The sequence below is a fragment of the Chiloscyllium plagiosum genome, chromosome 31 (genome assembly GCF_004010195.1).
Source record: "Chiloscyllium plagiosum isolate BGI_BamShark_2017 chromosome 31, ASM401019v2, whole genome shotgun sequence".
Taxonomy (NCBI): Eukaryota; Metazoa; Chordata; class Chondrichthyes; order Orectolobiformes; family Hemiscylliidae; genus Chiloscyllium; species Chiloscyllium plagiosum.
Window position 1 is genome coordinate 40,647,300 of NC_057740.1, and position 6,587 is coordinate 40,653,886.

Sequence of the window (6,587 nt, forward strand, 5' to 3'; positions counted from 1 at the left end):
ACTGATTCCTGTATACAGGGATTTTGTTATGCGGAGAGGGTGAGCAGGTTGGGCTTAAACTCATTGGAGTTTAGAAGACGGACAGGTATCTTACTGAAACATATAAAATTCTCAGGGGGCTTGCGCTACTATCTGCAGTTTCGGGCATCCGCGGTAGGTCTTGGAATGTATCACTCGTGACTATTTTGACATTTTAAGCCGTATTCCATTATCCAAGCATTATGCCCTTGCATGCTTGGCAAAGCATTACAAACATTTTTTATGGGACGATATAAGGGGCATCATCTAACAAGATCTGGCAGGGATACCTGAGACCAAATGGAATTAGGGGATAGGTAATTGATAATTCAGGGATACTTGATTGAGTAGTACATTGGGTGCATTTATATATATATGTAGATTCAGTAAATGAGCATTATGGTTACCGTTTTGTGATATATGAGTCAAAATAAACTCAGTTTATAGACATATACGTTTCTAGTCAAAGCAACATTGATCTCTGGTGTTTATGGTCATAGAGCTGTACAACATGGAAGCAGACCCTTTAGTCTAACTCGTCCATGTTGACTAGATATGCCAAATTAATCTAGTCCCATTTGTGAGCATTTGACCCATATACTCCCAAACCCTTCCTATTCATGTACCTACCCAGATGCCTTTGAAATGCGGTAATTGTACCAGCCTCCACCACTTCCTCTGGCGGATCATTCCATACACGCACCACCCTCTGTTTGAAAACGTTTGCCCCTTAGGTTCCTTTTACAACTTTTCCCTTTCACCTCATGCCCTCTAGTTTTGGATTCCACAACCTGGGGAAAAGCTGATCACTGACCCTCATGATTTTATAAACCTCTATAAGGTCACCCCTCAGCCTCTGACACTCCAGGAAAATAGTCCCTGCGTATTCAGCCTCTCCCTGTAGTTCAAATCCTCCAAGCCCAGCAACATCATTGTAAATCGTTTCTGAACCCTTTTGAGTTTCACAACTTCCTTCTGATAGCAGGGAGACCAGAATTGTGCGCAATATTCCAAAAGTGGCTCCCTTCCTGGTGGATTCTGGAATGAGGGTGTGCACAGTTTCAAAGTAAGAACGTCCCCATATGGGGCATCAATGAGAAGGAATTTCTTTTTTAAGAGTTGTTGAACTTTGGAATTACTTTCCTGCTGCTGGGAGCAATAGAGGCCGGATCACTGGATATATTAAAGACTGAATTCGGTGCATTTGTGATCGATGAGGGATATCAAGAGTGATTGCGAACTGTCAGAAAGTGGAGTTAAGACGACAACAGATCTTACTGAATGATGGAGGAGGTTCAATGACCTGATTGGCTTACATCTATTTTTTGAGTTTTTCCTGATCTCCTGAGGTACAGTGCAATACAGCAGCTCCTGCCTGAAATAATTCACAGGTCAGCAATTATTATCTATCTCTGACTGCCCAGACAGGTATGGAGAGTCAACCTCATTGCTGTGGGCCTGGAGTCACACATAATGTGCCAGACCAGGAAAAGACAGCTGTTTCCCCAAGATAGGTACTATATAAATGCAAGTGGGAGAAAATGTTTGAGTTTAATTTATTAATTCCGGATTTTTATAGGATACAAATTCCACCACCTACAATTGTGGGATTTAAATTAGATCTGTGTCTTTTTCTCTGGATGAATAGTGCAGAGACAATGCCACTAAGCATTGACCTTCTGTCTGACCAAGGCTCTGACTGCCATGTTGCATCCATGAGGCAGGCTGCTGCAGCTGTGTCCATGGACTGTGCTTGTCCCATAGACTCCAGCCTGAATGGTTGTCCCTTCCTCGATGCTCTTGATGCTAGCTGTCTGTACCTACACAGTCTGGCTAGAGCTAATGTGGGTCCGCTGCATCGCCTGCGTGCTTTTACCTTAGAGTCTGTCTCTCTGGCTCTCAGTAAAACCTGTAAACTCTTTACTGACACAATGCTATAACATTCTGCAGAGTACAGGCCATCAGCACGGTGCTCCTAACCTGCTCCTCTCCGAGCCTCATTCTTCTCTCTCTGCTGACGCCAGACTAGCACATCATCATCATCAACAAGTCCATTTCCCATTGGCCGACAGTGTCTGTGTGAGACACAGCTCTCTGTATTTTCTCCATAGGTCTGTCCAAGAGGAAGGTGGAGGCAGAGCTCTAGCTCCAAGTGTTGGTGCCCTAACCTACTTTCCCTGCAACTCAACACTCGAACAGACAGAGGGCAGAATACGTACAAATATATCAGAAACAACAACACCCCTTTGAGAATGTGGAAACCTGGAAAAGGTCACAAGGCAGTTTACAGAAAGCAGTGACCCTCAGGAGGGAGAGGCCAGGCGCCGAAAACTAGGGGCAGAGGTTTGAGGTGTTTCACGCTGCTGCACTGAAATCCTTACACAGCACCTTCCAAACTCATGGCCATTTAGAAGGACAAGGATAGCAGATGCATGGGAACACTGTTATGGACTAGGCCAGACCCCCTCAAAACATTTTAAGAAAGTAGCCAGGACCCTAACTTTCGCAGTTGTCTTAAGCAGGTGTAGATATTCCAGGAGGGATGCAGCTGACCCAACCACTCAGTTTTAAACAAAACAGAATTTATTTGCAAGATTACTGAATGAAACACAAAAGACAACAGAATACAGAATAACTTAACCTACCTGAAAACCCAACAGATTATGCTGTTAATGATGCTGTCACCAATCCCCATAAACACCCCTTGGCTAAAAAAGGAAAAATCTAACCCAGGGTCTCACAGGACAGAGGCAGGATCAGCATGGACCTGCTTCTTTAGGACCAACAGCTTCACAACTGACTGCCTGCTAAAACCAAACCAAACCAAACCAGAGACAAGCTGAGCTGGGAGAGCTGGCCACTCCCCTTTCATGGTACAAGTTTTATTTTAACTTGAAAGTCTTTTGTCTGACGCAGTATCTGCTAGCTATCTTCAAGTTGGCCCTAAAACCCTTCAAGCGTAGACCTCCCAGAGTCTCTGTGATTACGACCCCTCTGAAAAAAAACCAATGACACCACAGCCTTGTCCATGGAACAGCACCTTCACATGATGGGGTCAATTCACAAACTCATTGCTGCGTTGGTGATCGAGGTGTGTGTTTCCTAGCTAACCAGTGTGTCCCATTGATTGGGAACTTGATCAGTCATTCAAATGAAGCTCAAATTGTTTTCTCCCACTTGCATTTGTATAGTACCCGCCATCTACAAGGAGAAAGTGAGGACCGCAGATGCTGGAGATCAGAGCCGAGAGTGTGGTGCTGGAAAAGCACAGCAGGTCAGGCAGCAACCGAGGAGCAGGAGAATCAACATTTCGGGCATAAGCCCTTCATCAGGAATGAGGCTTGCGGGCTGGGAGGGGCTGAGAGATAAATGGGAGGGTTGTGTACTGGGGGGAAGGTAGTTGGGAATGCAATAGGTAGATGAAGGTGAGGGAGAAGGTGATAGGTCGGAGAGTAGGTGGAGCAGATAGATGGGAAAGACGATGGGCAGGTCATGAGGGTGGTGCCCAATTGGAGGCTTGGGTCTGGGATAAGGTGGGGGCAGGGGAAATGAGGAAACTGGTGAAATCCACATTGATCCCGTGTGGTTGCAGGGTCCCGAGGCGTTCTTCCTCCAGGTGCCGGGTGGTGAGGGTTTGGCGGTGGAGGAGGCCCAGGACCTGCAAGTCCATGGTGGAGTGAGAGGGGGAGATGAAGCATTCAGCCACGGGGCGGTGGGGGTTGATGGGTGCGGGTGTCCCAGAGATGTTCCATCACTAAATCCAAACCACTGCCTAATCTTCCGCCCTGGGACCCTGGAACCAGGGATTGATGTGGATTTCACCAGTTTCCTCATTTCCCCTCCCCCACACATTATCCCAGTCCCAAGCCTCCAATTCAGCACCAACCACTTGACCTGTCCATCGTCTTTCCCATCTATCCGCTCCATCTTCCCCTCTGACCTATCACCATTACCCTCACCTCCATCTACCTAATGCATTCTCAACTACCTTCCCTCCAGCCCCACCCCCTTCCATATATCTCTCAGCGCCCCCAGCCCACAAGCCTCATTCCTGATGAAAGGCTTATGTCCAAAATGTCGGTAGTCCTTACCCTCGGATGCTGCCTGACCTGCTGTGCTTTTCCGGCACCACACTCTCAATCCTGCCATGTACCACCAATGAAGCACTATCAGCACACAACTCTCCTAATCAAAGCTCCCTCCCCAAAAGCCTGTCCCATCTCCCTCTTTCCCTTTAAGTGTGGCTGATATCCAATACCACCTTGAGTGAGACTTTGCTCAGTTGTCCATGTTAATCTTTCTTTGATAATCACTGCCAGGAAGCAGGTGGGGTTAGCTGCTTACTTGTTCATCATTTTTTTTTTGCCTTTCTGGTAACCTTTTGAAACAGGCATCCCATTAAATACAGATCCCAATTCAAGAAGATACTTTCACAGCTGAGCAACAAAACGTTGCAGTGCAACAACATCTTTGGAATTGTATATCACCATCAACATCGCAAAATGTCACAGGATGTTAAGTCCTGGTACATAATTCTTTGAATTTGCTTCACATATAGACAGGGTGATTTCAAAAAGCATTTAGCGTGCTTGCCTTCATTGCTCGGTCCTTTGAGTATTGGAGTTGGGATGTCATGTTGAGGTAATACAGGACGTTAGTGAGGCCTCTTCTGGAATACTGTGTCCAGTTCTGGTCACCCTGTTATAGGAAGGGTATTATTAAACTTAAAGAGGGTTCAGAAGAGAAATACCAGGATGTTGTTGAGTATGGAAGTTTTGAGTTATAAAGAAAGGCTGGATAGGCTGGGACCTCTTTCACTGGAGAGTCGGAGTTTAAGAGAAGTTAATGGAGCAGCATCATCACACTGTAGAGTCAATCTCCAGACTGCGTTGGTGATTGAGTGTGTGTTTTCTAACTAACCTGTGTGTCTCATTGATTGGGACCCTCTAGAAATTTGTAAAATAATGTGAGGTATCGATAGAATTAATGTTTAATGTCTTTTCCCCGGGATGGGGAATTTCAAGACAAGGCGGCACAATTTTAAGACGACAGGAGAGGGGTTTAAAAAAGACACGAGGGGCAAATATTTTACACAGGAGGTGGTTCGTGTGTGGAATGAACTTCCTGAGGAAGTGGTGGATGTGGGGACAGTTACAATGTTTAAAAGACATTTAAATAAGGACATGAATGGGAAATGTGTGGAGGGGTATGGGACAAGTGCAGGCAGATGGGACTGGTTTAGTTTGGGATTGTGTTCAACATGGACAGGTTGGACTGAAGGGTCTGTTTCCGGTCTGTATGATTCTATGACTAAGATTTCCCACTAACTTGTGGAGGGAGGGGACTCCAACATGTAAGACAGCAGGAGGCATGGTCACCAATGGTGGAGTCACTAAAATTGGGAGTGATCAGGAGGTCAGAATGAGAGGAAGTGCAGAGATCCCAGAGGATCACAGAGGTGCAGAAGGATCCAGTGACCAGGAGAGGTGAGACAAGGGGTGCATTTGGAAACAAAGATAAAAGTTTTAGGATCAAAGCATTTGTCCAAGAACAACTGCAGCTCAGTGATACCAGGAGTGACAGAGGAGTTGGTGGGAGTTACAGTACGTACATCTTACATGCTGAAAGATTCAGGAACTGAAAAGGGAGTTATTGGAAAAATAGTTACTGCTGAGCACCAGATTAGATTAGATTAGATTAGAGTACTTTACAGTGTGGAAACAGGCCCTTCGGCCCAACTAGTCCACACCGACCCGCCGAAGCGCAACCCACCCATAACCCTACATTTACCCCTTACCTAACACTATGGACAAGATGCCTCTGGGAGGTTGATGTGGAGGTGCTGGGGTTGGACTGAGGGGGAACAAAAGTCAGAAATCACATGACAGCATGGGATAGGATGAACTGCTGATCCACCAATTACAGCTGGGTCCTCTCTCCTGCTAGCTGTTGATAGATTCACCATGACAGAGGAGGAGACAATGGGGGGAAACGGGGTAACGAGGGGTGAGGGAGGAGGGATTTGTCAGGCTCTCTGTCTGCCATGATGAAGGAAATCAAACAGGAGGGTGGAAGAACACAACAAGCCAGGCAACGACAGGAGGTGGAGACATCAATGTTTCAGGTATAACCCTGAAGGTGGTGAAAGGAAGAGACTGCAAGTGAGAAGGAAACTTTTTTAACCTCGACAACAAAGGAATACTCAGCTAATTAAGGAAAGTTGAAATCACTGAGTTAACAATCTCCTTGTAAGTGGATGTGAGATCACTAACTCTTTGCGGTAAATGTTCAGGAGCTCAAAGTTTGTGCGAAGATTTGTAGCTCGGGTGCTCGTTGTTGTGGTTCTGTTCGCCGAGCTGGAAGTTTTTGTTGCAAACGTTTCGTCCCCTGTCTAGGCGACATCATCAGTGCTTGGGAGCCTCCTGCGAAGCGCTTCTTTGATGTTTCCTCCGGTGTTTATAGTGGTCTGTCCCTGCCGCTTCCGGTTGTCAGTTTCAGCTGTCCGCTGTAGTGTTCAGGAGCTGCTGTATGGGGAAATACTCCAGTGCTTGAGAAGGAGCTTCATAAAT